Here is a 26,345-nt window from a genome sequence, read left to right as displayed (position 1 = left end):
CCTCCAAGAGAAAAACGATCATCTGAATAATTGTTAACACTGGGTCTGGCTGAATACCATAGCTGCGTTTTTAAATTATAGGAATCTTTCCCCAGGACTGTGAGCATGTCATGTTCCAAAACAGTGCAGCCTGCTTCTAGGTGCACCCACAGGGGAGGCTGGGCAAGTCCAGCTGTGTGGGTTGAGAAAACACAGCCTTTCTCTGAGTCTCACTTTACTCACTGGTAAAATGGAAACTGTATCTGCTTCAATTACACTTTGCAAGGTGGTGCTGAAAAACAACTGAATAAAAAACAACGTGAAATCACTTTAATAAAAACAAAGCAAAACTAGCAGTAGTAATAGCAGGTAACATTTTTAAGTGCTTACTAGCACTTTGCTAAACTAAGCCCTTCGTACTCAAAAGCTCAGTTAATCCTCACAATGGTTCCTGGAGGTGTGTACTATTATTTTCATCATTTTGAAGATGAGTACATGGGGGCTTGAGGACAGTAAGTGACTTGCTCAAGGTCGTATGCCTAGTAAAGACCGAAGCCTGAATTATAAACTAGCTCAACTTCAGAATCCTGGACTTACACAGTTTACTTTTGCATCAGGATTTACGGAGCCTTAGCCTGGGCTATGCCACACAGTGTGTTCTGCCCTGGTGGAGACAACAACATACTCTCAGGCTCTGCCCTCCAAAAGCCCACTGTATTGTATGGGCAGGGGTATGCAGGCTCACAAGCAAGGGATGGCACCAGTCTGTATCCAGTGGAAGATCATAAATGTGCTAGAGGTTGGCTTTGTAACCTGAATTCCTATCCGGAACACGATGCTCATGGAGAATGAGATCAAGATTGAGACTGTCTGGCCAGATGGGTTTCCAAAGGAGACAGATGACCCAGAAGTGGGAGGGTGCAAGGGCAGACACAGAAGCTGAGCGAGGAACGGAGCGAGGACCTAGCAAACCTAGCTTGGTGTGAGTGCTGCGATGTCCACAGCAGGGCTGCCGACAGGGCCTCGTGTCCACAGCCGGGTTTAGGGGCAGATATTCTGGGAGCAGGAACCGGGAATGACACGGCTAACACGGAGGGTGTGAGGAAACTGAGTGGAGAAGCTCAGAGGATGGTCCCCTTTGGGATGCCATTGCACTTCCCTCCCTGGAGACCCGGGGCTGGGAGGCCAGCCTGCCTGGGCTGGAACTGAACTGAACAGAACTTGGGGCAGGATGCACACGTGTGGCCGTTAGGCTGGGAAAGCTATCTCTCTCTGAAAGGACTCAACCCACCATCACTTCCTCCTAATAAAGTGGATTTCTGAATTTGAAGGCTAAACGCTGAGGCTGCTTTGCCGGGAGAGACGTTATTACCATCTATAGCTACCACGGGTTGAGTGCGGACAATGAGGCTGACACCCTGCAACGCATTTCAAGTGCGTGACTTTGCTCGTCTTCACAGCACTCCTCTGACCTTGGTAGTTTTGCCATTTCTCAGACATGGAAACTGAGGCCCTGAAAGACTTGCATGATTTGCCCAAGTCTACACAGCTAGAAATTGGCAGAGTTGAGATTCAAGGCCAGGTCTGTCTTGAACACGATATCCCAACGTTCGTGCTCGGAAGGTTGACACTAAGCTGCCTCCTAAGTGCAAACGCAGAGACAGTGCCAGGATCGAGGTGACCCTGAATCGCAGGTCATCCAATCCCCCACGTTACCCCAGTTCACGGCCCCACCTTGCATGAGAACCCTCCCTGCTCCGCCAGCCCTGTCGTCAACAGCTATTGGCGCCACAGCGGCAGCGAGCAGAGCCGGGGTGGCCGGGCGGCGCCCACACGTGAGCAGAACCAACTTCCGCCGTCTCTACCGTTAACCCCAGGGTGGGAATCTACACGCCAGTATCCAAACCCCCCGATCCCTGCTCCTGCCTCACCAGCCTTGTCCTTGTGCCTCTTGACATTTTGGTTTTCTCATCTGTGAAATGGAAATGACGATGATGACAGTCATGAGCAGAGGAAGAAAGCGGAGAGGAAAGAGTGCTGGGCTCTGCCTGCTGTGCATAGGGGCAAACATCGTAACGGCTTGGCCAATGGCTGTGCCCTCGCCTGACCGCAGGTCAGAGACAAGGTATCTAATCACCCAGTAGCTCAGTGTCCTTGCTTACGGATGGGGACACTGAATGTCCCTGACCTTGTGGGGTTGTGAGAATGAACTAAATAACGCACACGGTGCTCAGAACAGTGCTTGGTGTGCCTATCGAGACCTGGTACCAGTGTCCTTTCTGTTATCATCACCGCACTTGGTAGGACACTTGGTAGAGCGCGGCGCACTCGGGAACATTGGCTGTGATTAGGGTCACGCAACGCAGAGGTCCGAGGGCATCTAGTGCCACCTTCGGGGCCCTACCTTAGGGCTAAACCAGGGCTGGCCCGCAGCCCTAGCTCCTAGAACTGGGTTCCTAGAACACAGTCTGCAACACAGATTGGGAGTTGGTTTTCCAAGGGGATACCTGAGAGTTCCCATAGTGGGGTCTGGAAGGATCCAGTGAGCAAGGGGGTGAGGAGCAGGGGACTCGGGGATAAGAGTGCAGGGGGGCTCTGGGGCCTTACTGCTTCTCTAGACCCCACCCGACAGAGCCCCACGAATCGTAAGATGCACTCAGCTCTCCGCGGAGGATCTCTGCCCTCCAGGAGCAGGACAGCTCATTATTGAGCTCCTACTAAGTGCCAGGCACCTTTCCAAAATTTAAGCGTGAGTTAAATTCTAGACTCATTTTTCAGAGTCTGTGATCGCCCGCCCCAAGTCACCAGGCTACTCAGAGAGACGCCTGGACGCAAGAGCTCCCGGGCTCCCCTGACTGTGTCCCCTTGCAGCGTATGATGACTGAGACAGGTTTACGCTGCAGGGGTGAGGCTGCATCCACTCCACTGCCCTCCCAACTGTGGTCCAAAATTCCACACTTGACGGTGAGAGGTGGAGATGAAGGCAGGCAGAGGGACTGAAGGCTAGGGAGCAGGAACTACAGACGGATCAGACAGGGGGCCCTTCTGAAGGGGCCAAAGATGCCAAGTAGAAAGTTGGGACCACACCTAGTGCCTGTGACCTTCTCAGTGTGAGCGAGCAGGGGACCTTCTCCTGTTCCATCACCTCCTCCTCCTTGTCCTGCCACCTGCTACCACCACTGGCCCCATTCAGATTTGAGAAATTTTAACGGAACACCTACTATATCCTCCCAAGTGCTGGCCCAAGCCCATTGACTTGTGTTTCTTTACTTGGCTCTACTTGGCTGGCTCGAGCCTTGCCAGAATTGAACTGAGCCTTGTGTCTCTGCTGTGACTTTCTCATGACCCACCGTGGCCTGGCTAAGCTTTAGAAGCTCCTCTCCCCCCATCTCAAATCAAAAAGGTCTGTAATGGGAGGGGCAGCACAGCTCCCTGGTGAGCACCTCTGTTGCTGTGCTCCCTGTTGCCATCAATGGCTCCCCAGTTCCCCCCGGCCGTCAGGCTGCAACTGTCCCAGTCACTTTGCATGTCCAGTTTCTCAGCGCCCCAGTGCCATCTGTTCTCACTCCCCAGAGATGAAGTCACCAGTCCCACATGGGAGCAAACACTCCAAATGTGGCTCATGGTAACTCCCACCTAGATCGTCAATCAGTCCCGCCCTCCTATCCATTGGGAACTTGGGCCACAGATGTATTTGTTTTCCAGGCCACCTCAGCTAATTAAGGAGGCATAACTACGTACTTTTGGACAAGATTTTGTGAGGGAAAGAAGAAAGAAAGGGAGGGAGGGAAGAAGGAAGGAAGGAAGGAAGGAAGGAAGGAAGGAAGGAAGGAAGGGAGGGAGGGAGGGAGGGAGGGAGGGAGGGAGGGAGGGAGGGAGGGAGGGAGGGAGGGAGGGAGGGAAAGAGAAAAGAAAATGTCTACTGACCATGGAAACCGTGGGCCCAAGGACAGGGCTGACATCATACAGAGTCTGTCCCTGTTGAATGTGACCCAGAGCACCAGTACTAACTGTCCTATTTATAGCCCTTTGAAATATGGCTCGGTGAAGGGTGGACTTTATTCTTATCTGATCCTGGGGAACAAAGTGGAGGGCAGTGGGAGGGAGGGAGGCTGGCAGAGGTCCTGCTACGAAGGCAGTGGGACCAGACACCCTGGGTCCCTGAACCTTTTATTGACCTGTGTGTGTTAAAGGGAAACATTGTGACAGGGTGGAAAGGGGTGTGTAACAGGCCCCCCAACTCGAACACCCCAACCTGGAGAACTTAAGGCAGTGGCCAACTTCGGAGAGCTGTAAAAATACTGATACTGATAATGAGCTCGCAGCCAAGTTCAGAAGGTTAAAGAGTCTAAAATGACCAGTACATTGTACATCCTGGGCAGAAACTCAGGAAGGAAAGGGCGGCAGACGGATGCCAGAATTCACACAAACCAACACAGACTTGCTCAGAGCGGGGTCCAGAGGAGACTGGGAGACTCTGTGCCGTACACAACAGTGGGACAGGCCCTGGCACAGCGGGGTCCTGGTCGGGACCGCCCCTGCTGCCTGCTCTGGTGGGCAGGGCGGCACAGGAGGCTGCCTTCTGGGGCACCCTGAGCTGCCCAAGACGACAAGAGAGCCCAGTGGTGAACGCAAGCCTTGGCAGGGTCACACAGCACCACTCACGGGCTGAGGAATCACACCAGACAGGCCTGGTCTGAGCTGTCTTCTTAGCTATAAAATAAAGTGCTGTGGTCTCTTGGATGCTTTGATATCTTAGGGATATCTCACCTGCCTCTAATATCCAGAGACCACACCCTAGCTTCCTAAGCCCAGATTTCCCAGCCTTAAATTCAGAGAACCCCTCCCTGCCTCCTCCTCCAGGAAGCCTGCTCTGGTTGGAAGTTCTGTGTGAAGAAGAATGTTCTCATCCACAGAGTAGCCCAGAGGTCAAAGGGCTACTGTGTGGGGCAGAGAGCTCCCTATCACTGGGAGTGACCCAGCAAGTGCAGGATGACCACAGGGCATAGTCTCAGTGAGGGAAACACTGCTCCAAGGAGCTGAGCCAGAGAAAGACTGTTGAAGGTGATGATGATGATGATGACATGTTACCCACAGCATATATTTAGCAAGCATTGTCCCAAATGCTTTCCCAGTAGGAAACCATTTAAGGCTCACTTTGTACCTCCAGGGAAGTAGGTGCTATTATTATCCACACTTATGGATGAGGAAATGAAGGTACAGAGAAGTTAGGCAACTTGCTCAAGGTCACAGAGCTAGGAAGTGGCAGAGCCAGTGCTTTTACTGAGGGAATCAATGAATCAATGAATGACTCAGTAGATGAATAATTGAAGTCCTGGAGCAGGAGAAGGTTGAACAAGGGCACTGCTAAGGCTTTCTACAAATGCTAAGATTTTGCAATTCTTTCTTTGTTTCACACCGTCTAAATGTGCAACCTGTGTAACTAGACATACTGTGCCCTGCCCCCTGCCCCAAGTAACGGTCACAGTATGTGACACCATGGCTCAGAGAAAAAGACAAAACCTCGTTTACTCCATCCCAGGGGCAGGTATTCCAATATCCAAAGCTGTCTCCAAGGCCAGCACATTTTGTTCTCCTTGTTTGGATGCTTGGCTTGGTACAGACATCTGCTCAATTTATAAAATCCTACACAACAGGTCCCTGACTTTCATTCAACATCGTCTCATTATAATGTTGACGGGCAAAGAAAATCAACGCCCGGTCAGGGTCACCGTGTGGACTTGGCATGTTCTCCCCACGTCTTTGTGGGTTTTCTCTGGGTCCTCCAGTTTCCTCCCATGTCCCAAAGACATGCACGCCTGTGGACTGGTGTGTCTACACGGCCCCCTTCTGAGGGAGGGAGGGTGTGTGCAGGTGAGTGTGCCCGGGGTGGAGCGGTGCCCCGCCCACGGCTGGTTCCCACCACGTGCCCTGAGCTGCTGGGGTAGGCTCTGGCCACCCTTGACTTTGAACTTGAATAACTGGGTAAATAAGTATCTTCCTTGTTGTTATTAATCTTTCTTAAATATATGGATAGCTCATATATTTCAATATTTAATATTAGAGGTGTTTGGTGCCTTTATTTAAAAGTTTGGTGATGTTTTTAATGGCCAGGAATATGCCAGAGGAACTTAACTCTCAATTAGTTTAAGATGAAATCAAGTCTGTTATACATCATTTCGTTTAAAGATGCAGTTCCCAAGAATGTATCAGCAACGTTAATCGAGGGCCTGCTGTAGTTCAAGGACCATGTTTGCTTAGCTCAGTTTGTTCCATGTCACAGGTAGGGACAGAAAGATAACAGCAGGCTTTACGGTGGAACCCAGTTCTTCAACCCAGGTTGAAAGGTGTGCTTTTCATTTGAAATTTCTATCAGGTGGGGGAAGGAAGAACAACCTTACTGTCTGCCTCATGTCTCCCCTTCATTTTAATTTCCTTTTTTGCCAAAAGACTGAATTTTAAAATTTAAGATTACGCTTTAGAAACAAGCAATAATACACCCCACAAAGACATTCTTGTTTGTGGCAGCTAATATGTTTCCTAAGCAACTGTCTTTTTTCATCAAACTCTCCACCAGGTGGTAGGATTAACAGTGTTTTCAAGTAATAAGAACAACAAACCTTTCTCTCCACTGGGAGGATGTTATTAAAAGGGAATTTTCCTATGTTGCAACAGCGAGTTTTGCTGTTCGTTTTACTTGAAGTAGGTTGCCCCCAAAAAGCACCCATCTGGACTGGGGAGCCGGCTAAGTTCATGTGCCTGATTACAAACTTTGTACTCAGCTTTCCTACTCAGGCCTGTCTCCAGCCCCCTGCAAGCTCAAAGTGGCTCACCTTCCTTCCTCAATCCCCAGGCACAGTGGGGCTCTCTGAATTCAATTTATACTTACAAGCCCAAGGATGAGCGCTTGCAATCAGCAACGCCTGGATCCATGTGGAGACGGGGTGGGGAGGGACTGTTTAAAGGATACAAAAATTACAGCTAGGTAGGAGGAACAAGTTCTAGCATTCTACAACACTGCAGGGTGACTACAGTTAACAATATGTTTTCAAATAGTTAGCAGAGAGGATTTTGAATGTTCCCAACGCAAACAAATGATGAATCTTTTGGGCAACAGATATGCCAATTACCCTCATTTGATCAGGATGCATTGTATGTATTGAAAATCACTGTGAACCCCATATATATGTACGATTATTATGCGTCAGTGGAAAAAAACACACTGAGATACCACTACACACCCATGATAATTTATAACTTAGGAAAAATATTTGCATTGCACGTGTGTTATCTATTGTTGTGTAATAAATGATGACACATTTAGCCACTTTAAAGAAAATTCAAGCTAGACTTCTAACATAATAAATAAAGCCACAGAGCCAGCCAGAAATGGTGAATGGAGCCCAGCCTTAGGGAGAATGAAGCTGCCGGTACGAAGACTCGTTGGGAAGCAGCAAGTGGAGAAAAACCAGGACTTCTTGCCAAAAAGGATGCTCCAGAACGTGTCCGCGGCCACTAGAGGACGTGGGAGGGCACAGTCACCCAGTGTGCCAAGCTTCCTGTCTACACCTCTTAGAGAAGCTGTCCCTCCCTTGCAGAGTCCTCACCAAGGCAGAGATAAAGGATGACCCTGGGAATTACAGGGCAGGGTGCCCGAGGTCTCGGATTCTGGACTGAAATGGGGTACTTAAGATTTCCGGTGCTGCCACTTTCTAGCTATGTAACCTTGGTTAAGTGACTTAACCTCTCTGAGTCTCAGTTTCCACATCTATAAAATGGGAATAGAAAAAAAGTAAAAACACACACTTTGCATTGCTGTTGTAAAGACCAGGGAAGAGGGAAAGCGTGAGGCCTGGCCTGGCCACGGCGGGGGTGCCACGACAGGCCCTGCACAGACGGAACCTGGACAACTTCTCGTGCACACTGCACAGTTAACTCTTACAGCCTTCTGGAAAACTTAGCAACTGAAATTCCCTTCTTTGAAACCTTATTCAAGGTTTGCCCAGAGCAGCCTCTCCCGCTGCCAGTTAACCAGTTTACCCCCTAAAAATGTGCAAGCAAGATTCCCTGTTCCCAGACTGCCTGCAGGTTTTTTTCCTCCTCTCTGGTTGCTGTGTCTTGCTGTTGACTACCACCCTGGTGAGAAAAGGGTTTATGTGGAACATTACTCTTGAGTTATTTGTTGACAGCTCCTTTCTGGAGGTTCCACCGTGATGCACCTACACTTGGATCTCATCATAGAGCCCTCCACTACTTGCACGGGCCCCATGCCCAAGTCCCATGGGTGCTAATGGAGCTCTGTGACTTCCTAAAGCTTAAACTGATCCTTGGCCAAATCTTCTTCTGGTTCCAATTCATCCATAGCTGCTTTACATGAACTGTAAATGGGGAGATGTTATGTTATGTTATGTTATGTTATGTTATGTTATGTTATTGTGATGGTTAAGTTTTGACTCCAAAGCTGACTCTAGGATCTGATTAGGATGGTGAGACCTAGATTTATGGTTTTCTGCCACTGTTCTCAGATGGAGAGGGGGAGCATGGAGGTGAGGTGGAGACAGCAAGGTGCTGGGCGCTGGGCATGAGCGAGGTGGCTCTGCCAGGCTTAGAGGCCTGGATCCGCCGTTTTCCAGCCACCTGACCTAGTGTCAAGCAGCTCACCTCACTGAGCTTTGTTCCTCATCTGTACAGTTTGGAATGGGAAGGGGGGAGGCTCTGAAGGTGTAAACTAAGGACGACAGGTGATGGAACTGCTATACTGTTCAAAGTGTGGGCTTATTCCTTGCCCAAAAATGACCCATGGAGTATGACGGTAATTTCAGGCACACAGAAGATCTGGTTGCAGAGCCCATGTGACTTTGGTAAGTCACTTCCCCCTCTGAATCCATGTCTTTATCTGCAAAATAAGGAAGACCCGCATCCCAGTCTAGCACACAGATAACTGTGTGAACACTGTCGGTTGACTTATTGTAGACCCCTCGGAGTTCTCTGGCCTTATTAGGGCTCCCGTAGATTAAAGGGAGAGAAAGGGGAGGACTGAGTCTCTTCATTACTTGGCCAAAGACATTCAGGAGATTTATTTAGGGCTCCAGTCCAATCTTCTAGGAATCTAAGGAAAAAGTCCGGATTCTTTTTCTTTTTTTCCCACTGAGCCTTTTATTTCTGAAAAGGTAAATACCCAATTAGACAGACTTCTGTTTTTCATGTGGAGTTGTTTTAGGCTTTTTGAGCATGAAACAATATTTTGAAGTCATTCTACCCTCTCAGTTAGAGAAGTAGCTAGGTTTGCTTTGGTTGGGTTTTTTCGGTTGGGTTTTTCTCAAGAACTCTCTACTAAGTAAATATGCATGAAGGGAATTTTTGGCCACTCCTGTCTCTTAGTTCATTGTAGATTCAAATGGATTTTTTTTAATGTAGCAAAATCTATTACAGTGCTATCTATTTGGGCTTGATTTTTTTTTTTTAATGTAGCTAATGAAACTCAGAGAAAGTACTTTCTTTGTACACCCAAATGTGGACTTTTCAAAAGTCATTTGAAACCCCCTTTTTAATTTTGCCAAATAACTTGGAACTAATGTTCTTTTCTTCTCATTTTTTCTGAATTATTGTAAGTAATTTTTAATTCCTATTTTATATTCCCTGAAGGGCTTCAGAATCTAGATGGTTAGATAAACTTTGTTAAATAAAAATTATAAAAGGCCACTGTTTTGGAAGTAAGTTTCTGCAGTAGGCCCAAAAGATGAGACTAAAAAGCAAGATGGAGTCACCCATGCTAACGTTGTGAGTCACCAAACCCAAACTAAGTTGTTATCTGACTTCCTAGAAATCAGGAGAGAGATAACAGTCAATTTCCCAAATAGGCCAGATTAAATCTTTAATCGGCAGGATGATAAAGTTCCCTCTGCTTTAATCCTCACACAAAAAAGTTAGCCTTCTGAAGTAAGCCAACACTAACTAATCAGCTATTTGTCTATTGTTCTGTTTAAAAGTAACCAACACACTCTTGGTTCTTTGCCTCTGATTTCCTCGCCCATCTCTGTAAAGCCAACCTCCTCTGCTCAGGTCACTGGAAAACTCACTCTATGGAACGAAGTGTTGCCTGATTCTAGAATCACAAGAAAGCCTATTGAGATCTTTAAATTTGTTGTAATTTTGTCCCTTGGCACTTTCATGTATTTTAGAGGAGAGGGGCAAAAAATACACACAGAGTCAGAAGTAACGACCCCCAAACGCCCAGAATAATTGGAAGAAAGAAACTTTTAACACACAAACGTTCAAATAATATTATTTGAATACTTAATAGGCTAAAAGGCCATCTTGGAGCACAACCCACCCCCACACCACCCTGTCTGAGTCTCAGCCTTCTCAGGAATAAAAACTAACATCTGTTAAGAGATTTTTATATGCCAGGACCTCTACTAAATTCCTTAATGAATAAACTTATTTTTCACATCAACTATACAAAGAATAACCTCATGACAAAAGAGGAAATTGAGACAAAGAAGAGGTAAGTAATTCGATCCCTGGGTAATAAGTAATAAACCTCAACTGAAACCCAGGCAGCCCTTAATACTTAGGCTATTATGCTTCTCATTAAGATGCTACTAATAACAATTTAAGGGTATTAATAATATCTTACATGCATTTATTTTACTAGGGGCCAAAGAGCACGAAGGGCTAAAATTTAGGCTTCTACCATCTGTGTGGCCTTAGGCTAGGGGGTTACCTAGGGAGTTACCCTCCAGTTTCTGGGGCTTCTCCCCTGGGAATCTTGTACCCTGCCCACCCCTTCTCATCCCCACCCATAAGTACTGCAGAATCAAATGAAACCCACAGGTGTATGTGACCTCCTCCACCTGCCCTATCCTGGGGTGCTCTATCAAGGTGCTCCTGGCCCTGGCTGCTGGGTGGGCTCAGTGCTTGGTGGTGTTGGATTGTGCAGAGAACGCCAGACCAGGGCAAGATGGCGGGTTCATCTTACTGGTTCCTCCCCTGCCGCTGAATCGTGGTCTCTCTTCCAGAGGCTTCTGGAAGATGCCTGCCTCCCCAACCCAGCCCACCCCTCCTGGCACCTCTCCTCCCAGTGACAATAACAGGGCCCAAGTACTGTGGCATTCCTCGCTGATCTCCCTAAACGCTGCTCCCATCTCTGGAGACAAACACCCTTTCATTAAACTCTCCATTCAACATTTCCTGCTGGCACCCAGACTGGTAAAATGTTTAAAACACTTGTCACTGCTGGACATACACTAAGTATTTAATAAAAAAGTAAATGCTACCAAACTAATTATCAACAAGGCATGTTCACATGCCTCATTCTGTGGGCTCCTCCCAGGTCTCCCATGATAGAGGCAGAGTGGGAATTTATTTTGGCATCTCCTAGTTGAGGACGTGGAGGGTCAAAGAGGTTAAGGGGTGCACCCAAGGTCCACGGCCAGGAGCAGACAGGACGAAACCAGGGCCAGGACCCAGGAGTTCTGAGTCCCAGGCCAGGGTTTTCCCTGACTCTAGGAAACATCCTGACACCAGGACCTCTTGAACAGTTGTCGCAGGCCTTACCCACAGCAGACTGAGTCCACTCCAGGGGCCTTGGACTATGAAGCAAGTCCCACCCTGCTGACCAGTGAGGCCACATAGGAAAGGCTCCGTCAAGGTCACCTGGCCTCACAGTGCTGGGCACTCCATGTCCCTGCTCCTGGAAACAGCACTTTGGGCAGCTTCTTAGGCCACAGCCCTGGCTAGCTAGTAATTCTGTGTCCTGTCCTAAGGGAAAAGCAAGTAAAAGTTTTATACAACACATAAGAAGAAGAGAAGCATGCTATTCCAATGCAGGCCTTGCTTCTTCCAGGGAGGTCATTAACAAACCATTTTCTATTAAAATCAGCCTCCTCATGTTTCTAGGAGCTTTCCAAAACTTTCCAACCTCAGTAGTCAACTTCTTCATTCCACACAGGCTCTGCTCTTGGAGTGCTCCAAGCAATCAGCCACTTACTCTTATAAACAGACGTATGCAGCTGGAATCCGGAGCTCTGGGACTCCTATGTCCTCCTCTCCTTTATGCCTCCCAGGGCCCCTGACTCCCAGGGGTGATCACCCACATGCACGCCAGAGCTCACACAGCTGGCCGGCAGTGGCATCCCCCTTGGAAACCTGGACACTTTCTCCCACCCCCTGCCTGCTATGCCATTTAACTCCACCCTCCCAAATCAGCTACTGAAATCTGAGATAAAGTACCAGGACAAGCACTAAAAACAAAGCATTAGGTTTTATTTCTTAAAGCAAATGCAAAGCAGCCACTGTTCTATATGCAACCACTAATGCTTGGAGGCTCATATAGTGTAAGGACCTGCAGGCTGGCTGGGAGGTGACAATTGTCCCAGGCAAACAAACCAGAGATCAGGACTTCTGGAAGGAAAGTGGCCAAAGTACTAAGCCTCTAAAATGCCCTGTCCCCTCACCTCTTCAGAACCATGCAGAAAAGGTTTGTGGCCAATATGTTATTTTATTTTACTTTATTTTTCTTGCCCACCAAGGGTGTGCGAGACACTTTGATATCACATGCATTCAAGAAGATAACTTTGCTCTGCTACAGCCTAGCTCATCTCTAGAAGACCCCAGAAACCTAACGCTTTGTCAGTGAATCCTTCTGTGGGTCCCTCAAGGTGGAGGGAAACTTGCCCATCCTCTTTCAGCACATGTGTATTTCTATATGCCACACACTGTATGTCCTGCAGTCTCTGGGACAGCAAGAGACAAGGACCATGTGTTCTTCCCTCTCTGTACCTTAGCACCTTGCATGGTGCCCTGGAATATCATTTCAGGCTCAAATGAAAATCAAAACAATCCAGCTACCACCACCACCAACAAAACCAAATAACCAGTAGAACCTAGACTTTATAGTCCAATGACTTCCCCTTTGAGTCTCGGTATTTTTGCATCGAAGTGAAAGGGTTGAATGCAGTTATTTCTAAGGTCATTTTCAGCTTGTAGATGGGAACAGGCCCTGGCAAGGTCACCATGGTCCCTCTCTGCAATACGCATCATTTGGGAGTCCCCAGAGATGTCACCTCAGCTCTACCAGGTTTCAGACCTCAGAATCTGAAACTCCTGGGCCATCTTTCAAAATCTACAAGTTCTGGAAAACGACTTTGCCAAGTGAGTGGGGGCTCCCAACGGCCCTGACCCGCTCTGTGAGAGAGAGAGGGAAGATGCCCTGGGCACGGGTTGGTGGACAGTCCCGCCTCCCTCGATCAGGGCTGTCTATGATGCCAGGAGGGTTTTGGGGGTGGTGCTGACTGTAGCAAACATAAATGAGGTGGGGGCTGTCTTCACAAAGAAAAGCTTTAATGGACCCAAGGCGACTGTCAGAACTCCAAAGCCTCTCATTTTGCAGGGTGAAACTGAGACCCAGAGCCTGAAATAGCAGGGTGCCGAGCTGCAAATTAATTTAGCACTGCCACTGGGACTCAAATGCAACCTCTCTCGGGCCCTGGTCTGGGCTCCTGTGAGCAAAGTAGAGCGTAAAAGAGCTCTCAGACGCTCAGTCTGCGAGGGGACGTGGTGAAGTCTGCACACAGGCTACACCACTGAACAAAGCTGCACGTAAGTCTTATTCTAGAATTCTTTGTGACCAAGCCAGCTCTTCCACGAGCCTGTGGAGCGTGCACACATGCATACAAGACTCACTGGGAAGCCTTTACAAGATGACTGGGGGCCTTTATTTTGTGCTTTCCTGGTTGCTTTTTGTGGTGTGGGAGGGGACCTGGGGTGAGGGTTAAGGTTAGATCCCATGCGGCAAAGCCCTGTCCAAATACAAATCCTTTGAGTCAGCAACCCTTTAGACAGGAACTGACTCAAGCAAGGTTAACTAACCAGGATGTTCAAAGAGTCACATATTTGAGAGGCCCCATCCTGGGGGACTGCCAACTGCTTGCTGTTAGGGCGGTGTCCTGGCTTGGGGGGCTGCTTGGTGAGGAGGAGGAGGAGAGATCCAGACCCTGGATCCAAGCCCATAGATGACTCCGTTCCCCCAGAGCAGGGGGGCCAAAGGCTCCGGTATCAGTGACAGCCAATTCTGTGGAGGTCCCCAAACATCAGGAGGAATACTGGTGAGCCCAGCTGGGGCAGTGGCCAGCCTGAGCCTCCACATCAGAGCACAGCCCTGTCTGCAGTTCACAAGAACGCTGCGTAGAAGTTAGCTCTGCCTGCTGCTGCAGAGCTAGGAAGTGCAGAATCCACACCCTCTAAAGAAACCCTCTGCTATCACTTCCTCCAACACTTCCTGTTTTTCTCTCTCACTCTGGTGAGATTCTAAGGCCTGCCAGCCAGGGAGGTACAGGAAGACCCTGCTCAACCACCCACCCCAGCCTTGCCCAACTGTACCACCTAGACAGCAAATGCAGACCCAGCAAAATGCAGGCAAAGCACATTTCAGGGCTTGTGGGATTTCCGAAAGGTAGGGGAAGGAGCTCTCTATTCAACCTTTCATTTATTTACTCAGCAAAAACTGTACGATGGAACACCTTCCCCTCAGACCTAAAGTCAGGGTATATGGGTACAGACATACACCCATATATATATGTGAACCTATGTATATATCCCACATAATTATATGTATTATAGTCACAGAATTTTCTGTTCTGCAGAACGTATTTTGGAGATAGTAGTAATGGCCCCATTTAGCAGACATGGAAACTGAGAGGTTAAGTCTCACGGCCAAAGTAGGAGAGACTGAGACAGATGATGGGAGACCGGAAGAGACCCCACACCGCACCCAGATCTGGCTGGAAGCAGGGGGCAGGAATTGGTGAACTCAGATCAGTCATTTCAGCCACTAACTGGATTTCAGAAAATGGCCTGGGCCAGGGTGTTTGGGGCAGGAAGGGGAGGTGCCAGGAGGCGCACTGGGTGACACAAGGCACAAGGCGCCCCTTCCCTGCCGCGCAGCCACGCGGCAGTTCCCACAGCAGCCAGCAGGGGGCAGTGCGCCTTGCCTTTTCGAGCCTCGGGGCGCTTTCGGGCAGCACCCGGGAAAGAAAACCAGGGGGGCTGAGCCCGCAGCTTCTAGGAACACGACAGAAAGAAAGCGACACGTAGTAGGTCCTCAAGGCACGTCCAGAAGCCGAAAGGGCTCGACCGAGTAGGTAAATTTGAATTCAGCAGTAGAAAGGGGAAGGGGAAAGGTGGGCGTCCTGGCCCTACCAACACCTTCCATCTTAACGCCTGGGCAAGGAACAGGGCATTGGCACCTACTACGTGCCAGGAGCAGTGGAGACGTCTGGACAGCCTCGTTCCCCGCTCAGCCCGTTTCCCCTCGGCCCATCTCTGCCTCTCGCCACACACACCCAGCCCAGCCGCAGAGCAGGGGTGGGCGCTCGCTGTCTCCCTGGGGAACCATACAGTCACAAATTCGCCGGGCCTGGGGAAGTCGCGACACGGATAAGTCAAGTCGGGGTGAGGTCAATGCTCCCAACACACAAACCTGTGAAAGCCAGGCGAATGCCAGATGTGGCCGGCAAGTTAGTCCCTGACCCCAGGGTCACGGCTGTCTCCCTTGGCGGGGCTCGCCAGGTCCAGGAGACGCAGGGACCTGCCCAGCCCCCACCCTTTGCGCGCTTCTAGGTACGCACGTGTGCCTTAGCCAAGCGCGCCCCAAAGCCCGACTCCAGCAGGGCTGGGGCTAAGAGAGACTCAAAGCTCCCGCAGACGGACAGAACCCGGACGGTCCGGACAGAGACACGGCCGCAGGGCAAAGCGAAACAGCGTCTGGGCGTCCCTGTGCCAAGCTCCAGCGCAGCCTCAACCCCATCTCAAGTTCAGCCGCGCTTCCTCCCGCAAGGTCATGCTCAGAGAAAGGAGGAGCTGAAAGTTGCGCCACCGTCCCGATTCCAAACTAGCTGTACCCCTACCAGGGCACCCTGCCCCAGTGTAACAGCTGCCCGCCCTCGCGCGCTCCCCGAAGGGGCGGCCCTGTCCCGTGCGGGTCACACACGCGAGAGACGCGGACAAGTTGCTAACTTTTGTCAGATTATTTCTCCGCAGCTGGGGCGCCTAACGGGACTGGGGCGGACTCGGGAGTGGGGAGTTGGGAGCTGCCGCTGACACCACTCCCCTCGGTGCTCCCCTATGCCCACCCGAACCCCCACTGCCCACCACGCCGCGTCCTGCTGCCCCATCCCAGGAGCCAACTTCTCCGCAGATCCGGAGCAGCGCGGGCTAGAGGCGTCCCCGGAGCCGACAGCCACAACCCGGGTCTGCGCCTGCTCGCGGCGGACTGGGAGACTAGATCCGGACGACGTCCCGCGACCGCTGGTCGGGATCGTCGGCGGCCTCTGCAGTGTTCCAGCCCGTGACCCCGACTCCGCTCGAGAGCGCCTAAGCCGCGCCGCCCAGTGTGGTCTTCTCCCCCCACCGGGAGACCCCAGCCCGGCGCTGGGTGCAAAGTCACCGGGGCCGCTCGGTAACCGCTGCCCAGACGCGGCGTAGGCTCCCCGCTGCGCTCCAGGCAGCTCCCCAGTTAACGGCTGGAGATCCCCAGCCAGAACCTCCTCCCGACCTTCCTTCGCTCCCACAGAACCGGTGGTCGCCTGGCTAGGGAAGGGGTCTCCCTACGTGAGTCTTCCCTCTGGCGCCTGGGGTCCTCAGTCTCACCTCCACTGTCACACCCTCCTAGTCCCTCCCCATCCCTTCTGTTCCCGGGTCCGGACAGTCACCCTCCACTCGGAGAACACACACGAAACTGCCCGGCCCCAACTCCGGTGGACGCGGCCCCCGCGCGCCCCAGCAGGTTCGGCTCCGCGCTCGCACTCACCGCGGCTGGAGACACGCTGGAGTTTCCGGGATTTGGGCATGAGGGGGGTCGGAGGAGAATCCGGAGGGGGTGTTCCTCACCCTCGCCCCCTTCCTAGCTCACATCGCCTCTTCCTTCTCTCTCTCCTCTTCTTCCTCCTCTTCCTCCTCCCTCCGGTCTAGGGCTCTTTGTCTTTGCAAAGTGTCGAAACTGTCTGGCATAGTGGGCTCCGCCGGCGGAGGCTGGAGCCGGGGACGCGGGAGGCGGGGTGAGGATGGGAGCGGTCTCGGGAACACCTTCCCCCGGGTGTAACGGGAGCGGGAGGCGGGGCGACCGGGGAGGGGCCACCTTCCCTGGCAGGCCAGGGCCCGGAGCCGGGGCGCGCCGGAGCCGGCGGACGCCTCCACGGCGCGGCCCTCCCCTTCCTCCGCCCAGCGCCCGCCCCCGGGCCGCGCTCCCCGCCTCCTCCCCCCGCCGGGGCTCGGCTTTCCCCTAGCTTGGGGCTTCCTGCCAGCCCCGTGTAGCTCCGCCGAGCCACGTGGACCGCGGCGGGCTCGGCTGGGGCCGGGCCAGGGTGACGCGGGCGGCGGCAGTGGCTGCGCGGGGATCGGATCGCCGCCCCGAGAGCGGCTCTGCGGGGACAGCTCCGTGCCTCCCCGCGCCTGGACCTCCGCCTGCAAGCTGGCGAGGTTAAGAAAGAGCGCCCGGCCACCCGGGGCCCCTGGGGTCAGCCACAGGAAGGAGAAGACGGGCACGCACCGAGAGGACGTGGCGGTGCCCAAGAGAGCCCGAGTCGGGTGCGCGGTGGCGAGAAGGGGCCCTTCCCCCTGCCGGCGACGGGGCAGAGCCCGCGACTTGCTCTGAGGGCGCGGGACTCGAGGTGGGATTCAGGAAGGGGAAGGGAGGAGCGTGGCAGGGCTGGGGGACTCGTGAGGCCGGTCCGGCGGTTCGGAGCCGCAGAGCTGGGCACCGCGGCCGGCCCGGCCTTGGCCCTGGCTCGCGTGCCCGCCGCTGTGTTTTCCTCGCAGATGCAGAGGCCGCAGCGCGGTCCGAGCCGGGCCGGCCCCAGGGCGGCCTGGAGCTGGGGCTGGGGGTTTGCAGTTATTTAGCCTTCCCTCTTGTAGAGGGAAAGCGGCGGCGGTGGAGACTTAACTTTGCAGAGTGCAGATCTGGATGCTGAATGCTGTACACAAGTCGTGTCAATCTGGTTGCTCTTATCCCCTTACTGGAACTGCCTCTTTCGCAACTTTTCTGTGTTAAGAGGAAAAAGGCACAGCCTGGCCTATGGGGTCAAGTGCGCCCTTCCAGCTCCCAGTGCTGCAGTGGGAGAGCTCAGCCTCTTGCAGTGGAGGAGCTGGATCGCTCCCTGGCCGAGCATTCTCCCGGGGTCGCTGTATAGAGGGATTCAGACCAGGGCTGGCAGGATCAGGTTTCTGGGTCACACTCATCGGTGTGTGATCTTGGGCTGGTTACTGAATCCCTTGGGTAGCTCTGTGCCTCAGTTTCCTCATCTCTGAGAAAGGGCCTAGTAAGTGTCTATCTGCCAAGGTTGTTGTGATGATTAAGTGAATTCATACCCTTAGAACCTTTAGAGCTGTATTAGCATACAGTCAGTGTGCAAAGTTAGCTGTGCAGATGATGCGCTTCCGGGCGCCGGGCCCCTGCCTCCTGGAGGAAGGAGGCCGACCCTAGAGGCTGGGGGAAGATTTCAGGGACTTGGGAGAGAAAAGGAGAGATTTTCAGAGAAGTAGAAGAGAAACCAATTTTTAAAAGGGGGAGAAGGGAGAATGAGAAAATTAACTACTAGAAAGGGAAGGAAAAGAGGAATAGAGACGTGCAAAACACATCAGGAGGGGAAAAAAGCCAGAAAGAAACAATAAAACAAAAAGCATATTGATCTGCCTTTTCGGGGGGCCTACAGCCTGGCTAAGTTTTCTGCCCTCCAGGAGGTAGAGAGAAAAGTTTTGAGTGTTTCATGACCAGCTCTGAGACCTCTTGCCTGACCTTGTTGGGTTTTGTTACTGTTTGGCTTGCCTGGAAGCAGCCAGTGGGCTTTGCTCTTTCTGAAACTCTGGGTCACTGCACCTGGCCTTACCAGATGCTTACATGTGTGGGAGGAGGGGAGCAGAGAGCTCTAAGAGCATCAGTTGCTGTCCTTTCCAGTGGCAGCGTCTTCCAGCAAAGGGAACCTTCTAACCTGGACCACTCAGGCTTTTAGCACCTGGAGGTTGGGTCGGAGCATCATCCAAGCCCACTTCATCATCTGAAATACAACAGTCATCATCCAGCTGTTCTAGGGACAGCCGACTCTGGTGCCCATCGATACACGATTGTGTATCCAGTGACTGTCCCTTGATTTGCGGCTAAGCTTGCTGTGGGCAGGGAATGCACCTGTCTTGCTGCTGGTTACGTATTAGATGCTCAATAAAGAGTTACTGATTGAATTGATAAAAGAAGTGTTGTTTATTGCATGGATCAAATAAAATAATATATGGGAAAGTACTTTGAAAAATAGAAAATGCTATGCTAATATGACACTATGCCACTCTATCCTAGTAGATTCTTTGGAAAGAGGATCAGATTAGGCAAGCTAAGTAGTAGCCCCAGGTCATCCAGATGTTGCACTTTGCAGCCAAGGGCCAAAAGCAGTTCAGTTTCCGCTCTAGGTTATTGGCATTTACTCTGGATGATTCCATTGTGAACTGGAAATCCCTTATTAAGTGGCACTGGTGAAACATGCATAAGTCATCCCATTATCTATATAAAATGTTGTATATTAGATACATCTTTTCTCAGTTTCTGATAGGTTAACCCAGGTAAGGCCTTTTCTCCAAGCTCCACTTCCTTTCTGTCACAACATGTTTCTTCCCAGGTATCATAGACTACCTCTCTCCCTCTCCCTTTTTTTCTGGATTTGCAACATTTCATGCAAGCAGCACTCTTGCCACCCAGACTGCTTTAAGGATTGTTCCCAGAGCCCAGATCTGGGGACTATGTGTCACAGGTGTGTGCATGCATTCCTCTTTGTCAGGCCGAGTGTGTCTCCCAACAGCCCTGCCAGAGAACAACGGGTAGTAGTCATTACTGGGAGTGTCTGCACGGTGGGTCCCCCGGGAGGGCTGACATTGATTTAGTGCTCACTGCCACCTCCCACGTTTTCAGAGCACCAGAAAAGCTCTTAGTAATGATGGTTAAGGAAATTGATTTCATCCTTTTTCTACCCCCTTTCTTGGCACGGCGGAGTGGAAAGATCCTAATGGGTTCTGATCCCATTTCGGTGATTGTGCAGAAAATGAAAGGGCTGCCTTGCTTGTCAGAGGCAAGTTCAGAGGTGCTGGGCATGTGGCATTTTGTGTTTTGAACAGTGTTTTACTTAGAGCTCTTGGGATTGTGAGGAACTTGTTCAGATTGCCTTAGAAAAAAAGCTGTTTAATTTAGGGATGTGCAGACCAGAGCCGAACACGGAAGCTAGAAATCCCATCTCTATGTCTCTCTTTCTCCTCCCCCACAACACTTACACACTCTCCCCACCCCACCCCCCACCCCTCCTCCTCTATTCTATCCCTGCCCACAGGCTTCCTCTGTTAAATCCTGGAATCTACCCTAAAGTTTTCTTCATGTTTGTGGCTCCAGCCTCTATATCCTGACAACTGTGGAAACAACCCTTTTAGTTTCACTTCCTACTGTTGATCCACTTGGTGTCTTAATTTTTCCAGGAGAGGAATCTGATTGCCTGGCCTCATCCTCTGGGTCATGGGTCACCTAGCCAACACTGAATAGACTTCCCAGGCAACATGAGACTCCTCCACAGGTGACTGTGTAGAGGGAGAGCCTTCAGGAGAGTTTGCATTTGAAGGAATATAGGAGACATGGCCCTTAAGCCCCTCTCGACCGTGAGAGTCTTAGTCGGCACTGGAGTTAGCGGATCTGTTTAGCAGGACTCATACAGTCTACACTCTTACATATATAGTCATGTGCCACATATGTTTTGATTAAAGATGGATGACATGTATGACAGTGGTCCCATAAGATCATAACGGGGCTTGGCCAGGCATGGTGGCTCACGCCTGTAATCCCAGCACTTTGGGAGGCCCAGGAGGGAGGATTGCTTGGGGCCAGGAGTTAGTTTACTGTAAAACAGTATCCCGTGTAACACCAGCAGCAGCCTCGTACATCTCATGTTTACCCACGTCTTGATGGCATCATTTTCCCTTGTGCTTGATTTAATCTTGTGTTCTGTTCACGATGGCCCCTAAGCATGCAAAATCCACAGCCTCGGTCGCCAGCAAGAGGCCAATTCAAATGATTGAGCTGCAAACTAAATTAAAAATTACTGAGGACTACAAAGGTGGAAAACCAGAGGTGGTTATCGCACACTGGGCAGGCAGGTCCCGCTCCACCTTAGCTAAGAGCTGGAACAAGGACAAAGCTGAAAGGATCTGCTTCACTGAAGGCAACAGACATATAGAAGGACCTGTGTCAGAGAGGAAGTTCTTATGGCCTGGATTAAAGACCAGACAGGGACATGTATGCCTCTTAGCACCATGATGATCGGGGCCAAAGCAAAAAGGTTGAAATGTGGCAAGAAAAGGCCAGATCCAACTATGATGTTGAATTTACTGCTAGCTCCGAGCAGCTCAAACAATTCAAGGGTCATTATTCATCATATAATGTGAAAGTGAGTGAAGAGTCTGTGAGTGCTGATGTGAAGGCCACTGAAGAATCTTTGGTTACAGAGAAAAAAATTACTTGCCAGAGCAAATTTTCAATATGAATAAAACCTCCCTTTTCTGGAAATGCATGGCTCAAAGGACTTTCATCCATAAGGAGGCCAGTTCCATGCCGGGTTTCAAGGCTTTTAAGGACAGGATAAGAGTCTTGTTTGGGAGCAATGCTGTAGGCTACAGATTGAAACTTTGTGATTGGGCATGGTGAGAACTTCAGTGCCTGCAAGCCTGTGAGTAAGCACACACTGCCAGTGCACTACAGGAGCAGTAAGAAGAAAGGGATAACCCAGCCCGTCTTCCAAAATGCCCTCCTGAATTGCTCTGCCAGTGCAATGGAGAAGCACTGTTTGGAGAATAACACCCCTTTCAAGAGTTTGCTTACTGTTGACAGCACTTCTGCACATCCTCCTTTTATTGGAGATCTTCATCCCGGTATCAGAGTGGTGTTTCTCCCTCCAAACGCCACCTCTTTGGTCCAACCAGTAGATCAAGCAGTTACAGCAGCTTTTAAGGCCTATGACCTGAGGAGGACCGGGGTATTGCTGCAGCCAAGGAAGACACTGAGAAGACACTGATGCAATTCTGGAAGAATGACAACATTTATGGCTGCATCAGGAACCTTTCTTGGACCTGCTGTGACGTCACTGAGGAGTGTATGAACGACATCTGGAAGAAGACACTGACGAGGTTCACCCATGACTTCAAAGGATGTGCTAAGGAGGAGGAAGTAGCAAAAATGAACACAGCTGTGGCTGAGACAACAAACGACGTTAGCCTGGGCGTGGGTGAGGAGGACGTGAAGGTGCTCCCAGAGGTGCTTCCTGAGGAACCGATTCTTGCAGAGTTGTTGGAACTGGAATAGGAATGCAGACCTGAAGAAAAGGCAAGAGAAAAAGAAACTACGGGAGAAGAAAACAGAGACCACCCCCCACCCCAGGAAAATTCACAGGGAAGGGTTTAGTAGATTTTGCAGGCTTTAACAAGCTTCTTATGTGGACCTCAACACCAAAAGGTTTTCATTAATAGAAAGGAATGTTCATAGTGTATTATCTGCTTACAAGCAAATTTCGAATGGAGAAAAGAAACCAACCAAGCCAGCCAACATGGACATACAGTCATGCATCGCTTAGCAACAGGGCTACGTTCTGAGAAATGGGTCAGTAGGCGATTTGGTCTTTGTGCAAACATCACAGAGTGTGCCTACACAAACCTGGATGGTACAGCCCACTACACACCTGGGCTATGTGGTCTAGCCTACTGCTCCTAGGCTGCAAACTTGTGCAGCATGTTACTCTACTGAATACTGTAGGCAGTTGTAACCCAATGATACCTGTGTATCTAAACATAGAAAAGGTACAGTAAAAATACAGCATACATTTTTTTTAAATGGTACACCTGTATAGGGCGCTTAGCATGAATGGAACTTATAGGACTGGAGGTTTCTCTGGGTGAGTCAGTGAGTGAGTGGCGAGTAAATGTGAAGACCTAGGACACTACTGCAGACTTTGTAAACACTGTACACTTAGGCTACCCTAAATTTATAAAGAAATACTTTTCTTTCTTCAATAATAGATCAACCTTAGCTTACTTTACTTTATCAACTTTTACTTCTTTTATTTTTTAGTCTTTTGTAATAACAATTAGCTTAAACTATAAACACATTGTACAGCTGTACAAAAATATTTTCTTTCTTTATATCCTTATTCTATCAGATTTTTTTCTATTTTTAAATTTTTGTATTTTTTTAATTTTCAGACTTTTTTGTTAAAAACTAAGACTCAGACACACACATTAGCCTAGGCCCACCCAGGGTCAGGATTATCAATATCACTGTCTTCTACCTCCACATCTTGTCCCACCGGAAAGTCTTGAGGGACAATAATATACATGAAGCTGTCATCTTCTATAATAACAATGCTTTCTTCTGGAATACATCCTGCAGAACCTACCTAAGGTTGTTACACAGTAAACTCTATGATTGCATATGTTTGCATAAAAATGAAATCCCTAATGACACCTTTCTCAGAATATATCTCTGTCGTTGATCCACACATGACTGTATTAGACCCAATATCCTTACTAAGCCAGCTGAGTAGTCTCAGTCTATGATGACCACTCTAATCTCTTTGCCAGAAATTGGCTCAGGAATGAATAGGTTTAATCCCTATTTGGACCATCAAGATAAAGATAGAAATATACTTGAGTCTTCTAGGAAAAAAGTTTTTAAGAGTAAGCCCTGGAAAGCTCATTTCTAACTGGACATGAGCAAGAAAGTATTTCTATATTTTTTTTTTTTTAAGACAGAGTCTTACTTTGTTGCCCAGGCTAGAGCGAGTGCCATGGCATCAGCCTAGCTCACAGCAACCTCAAACTCTTGGGCTCAAGCGATCCTCCTGCCTCAGCCTCCTGAGTAGCTGGGACTATAGGCATGTGCCACTATGCCCGGCTAATTTTTTTTTGTATATATATATATATATATATATATATATATATATATATATGTTAGTTGGTCAATTAATTTCTTTCTATTTTTGGTAGAGATGGGGTCTCTCTCAGGCTGGTTTCGAACTCCTGACCTTGAGCGATCCACCAGCCTCAGCCTCCCAGAGTGCTAGGATTACAGGTGTGAGCCACCACACCTGGCGAAGAAAGTATTTCTAATGCAGTTTCTCTGGGAGGCATCTTGAAGAGATGGCCTGTGAAGGCCTGTGAAGAGAGCCGAATTGAAGATAAAGTATTAATGGATCCAGAGTCTTGATCACACCATACCTGAAGCCTATATGGACTTTCTGTTTCATGGGTCAATAAAATTTTTTTGTTTATACCACTTTAGGTCATAGTTCTGTTACTTGCACTTGATAACTACTGCCTGATTCCAGAAGCCCCCTCCTTGCCACAAGTCATTCCTAAGCTCAAAATTCTATGACTTTAATGGCTCCTTGTTGCCTAGGAAAGAAAGTCCAAATTTCTGAGTCTAGCATTTAAGGTCCTTCTTGATGTAATCCCAGTGTGTGCCATCTCACTTATTTTCTTCCAATAATCCTCTTCACAGCTCTTTAGTAGCAGATGTGATTCAAACTAGAGGCTCTGATTAAATTACATGCTGTTATGTTCTTGAAATCAACATCTTGCTGGGCTGGCGAGGCCCCCAAGGTGTCCAAAAGTGCAGAGGGCTAATGCAGGCCTGGTGTGAGGAAGGCCCCCTCTTGGCAGTCTTCACTGCCTCCACAGCGCCTTTCACTGTCTTGGGCTGCCGGGTCTGTAAGGCCCATGGCTCCTAAGCATCCTTGTCATAGTGTCCCGACGTCCCAGATATATGAGTTTCCTAGGGCAGCCATAACAAATCACTACAAAGTGGGTGGCCACAAACAGCAGAAATGTATTCTCTCACAGTTCAAAAGGCCAGAAGTCTGGAATAAAGGTGTGGAGGGAGTTGATTCCTGTGGGAGACTCAGAGGGAAACTGTGCCCTGCCTCCTAGCTTACGGTGGCTCCTGGCATGATACCTTCTTGTAACAATACCAGTCATTGGATTTAGGGCTCACCCTGATGCAATATGATCTCATCTTAACTAATTTAGCCAATCACAGGGGCAAAGACTCCATCTTTAAATAAAGTCACATGCTGAGGTTCCCAGTGATCATCAATTTTGGGGGACATTATTCCACCCACCGCACCAGGGACACCCCATCCCCACCTGCCCACCCCTCTTGACTGGGCTGCCCTGGAGTAGTGGCTTCCACTCTCCACAGCTCCAAATGACACCCAACCCTGGAGATCCTTTTTGTCCTTTTCTGTCTAATGTTCTCAAGAGCAGACTCCTGTCCTCTTGTCCTATGTATGTGGGTTTAAGTTTGATTTCCAAGAAGCCAGGTCATCGGCAAACTCTAATTTTCACTCAGGCAGCAGTCTTTGAGGCCAGCAAACATCCAGGGCCTGACTTCAGGCTTGTAATGGGAGAAATGGGAATTTATAGGGGACTGAACCCACAAACCAATATTAAAATAAAGTGCCCTGCCATGCCTATTACACCTATGTTCCACACACAGCAGTCAATAGAACACTCGCCATTCCTTCTAGAATACCCTCCACCAGTCTTTGCGCATGAACTGTTAGTTCCCTGGAAGGGTCTCCACCAGCTGGGTCCCTTTTGTCTGATAAGTATGCCTCCCCTCAAGGGGAGTGGAAGAAATGCTGCTGAGTAAAGCCTTCACTATTGTCCCCTATGCGTCCCTCAGCCCTGCCACTTACAAAATCCTCAGGTGTCTCTCTTAAAACCTGTCATTACTTTCTACCTTTGTGGTTACACGCTTATTAAGCCTATTAGATGGAATGATCCTAAAGAAGAGGTGCAATCCTTCCTCCCTTCCTTCCTTCCCTCCCTCCCTCCCTTCCTCCCTTCCTTCTTTCCTTCCTTCCTCCATTCATTCAACAAAAATTTGTTGAGCACCTACCACGTGCCAGAATCTGTGCTAAGTGCTGGAGAAGTGGAAGTGGACACGACACAGCTGCCATCCTCAAGGAGTCCACAGTTTGGCAGGGGACAAATTTCTGGTTATGTCACCACATTTGGGCAGTGCTGTGATCTGATAACAAGTAGATGTGATGACATCACTTAGAGGGTCTGTTTCCAAGGTCAGGACTCCTGGGCTCTCACCGTGACCTAGGTGTGCGAGCAGGATGCGTGCGGTGCAGCCTCTAGTCTGGCAGAACCCTGGAGGCCAGGTGGAGTGTGGCCTGTTTGAGGCCTGTTTGTTTTGGGAGCCATTAGAAGCTCTTGGAGAGTTTTACGTGGTGGGCACTGGCAGATTTGCTGGGCAGACCCCTCAGCAGCCTTGTAGAAGAGGAGGG

General features: G+C 49.8%; 1 protein-coding gene and 1 long non-coding RNA gene across 4 annotated transcripts in view; one reads left to right on the top strand and one right to left on the bottom strand.

Moving 5' to 3' along the window:
* ST3GAL1 (ST3 beta-galactoside alpha-2,3-sialyltransferase 1) overlaps nucleotides 1-17,115 on the bottom strand; it is a 92,096-nt gene extending 74,981 nt beyond the window's left edge. For 2 of the 3 annotated variants that reach the window (XM_012785454.3, XM_012785453.3), the window contains exon 1: nucleotides 16,790-17,115. The gene's annotated coding sequence lies outside the window, so the exon portion shown is untranslated. The remainder of the gene's footprint in view (nucleotides 1-16,789) is intronic. The other variant, XM_012785452.3, reaches the window with a different exon arrangement.
* A 157-nt stretch (nucleotides 17,116-17,272) lies between these two features.
* On the top strand, nucleotides 17,273-19,224 carry LOC142871925 (uncharacterized). The gene is made up of 2 exons (XR_012920147.1): nucleotides 17,273-17,648; nucleotides 18,932-19,224. It is a non-coding gene; the product is annotated as an uncharacterized LOC142871925 (long non-coding RNA).
* The last annotated feature ends 7,121 nt before the right edge of the window (nucleotides 19,225-26,345 follow it).

The sequence above is a fragment of the Microcebus murinus genome, chromosome 7 (genome assembly GCF_040939455.1).
Source record: "Microcebus murinus isolate Inina chromosome 7, M.murinus_Inina_mat1.0, whole genome shotgun sequence".
Lineage (NCBI taxonomy): Eukaryota > Metazoa > Chordata > Mammalia > Primates > Cheirogaleidae > Microcebus > Microcebus murinus.
Note: the sequence above shows the minus strand (reverse complement) of the source record. Positions and strands in the feature narration are given on the sequence as shown.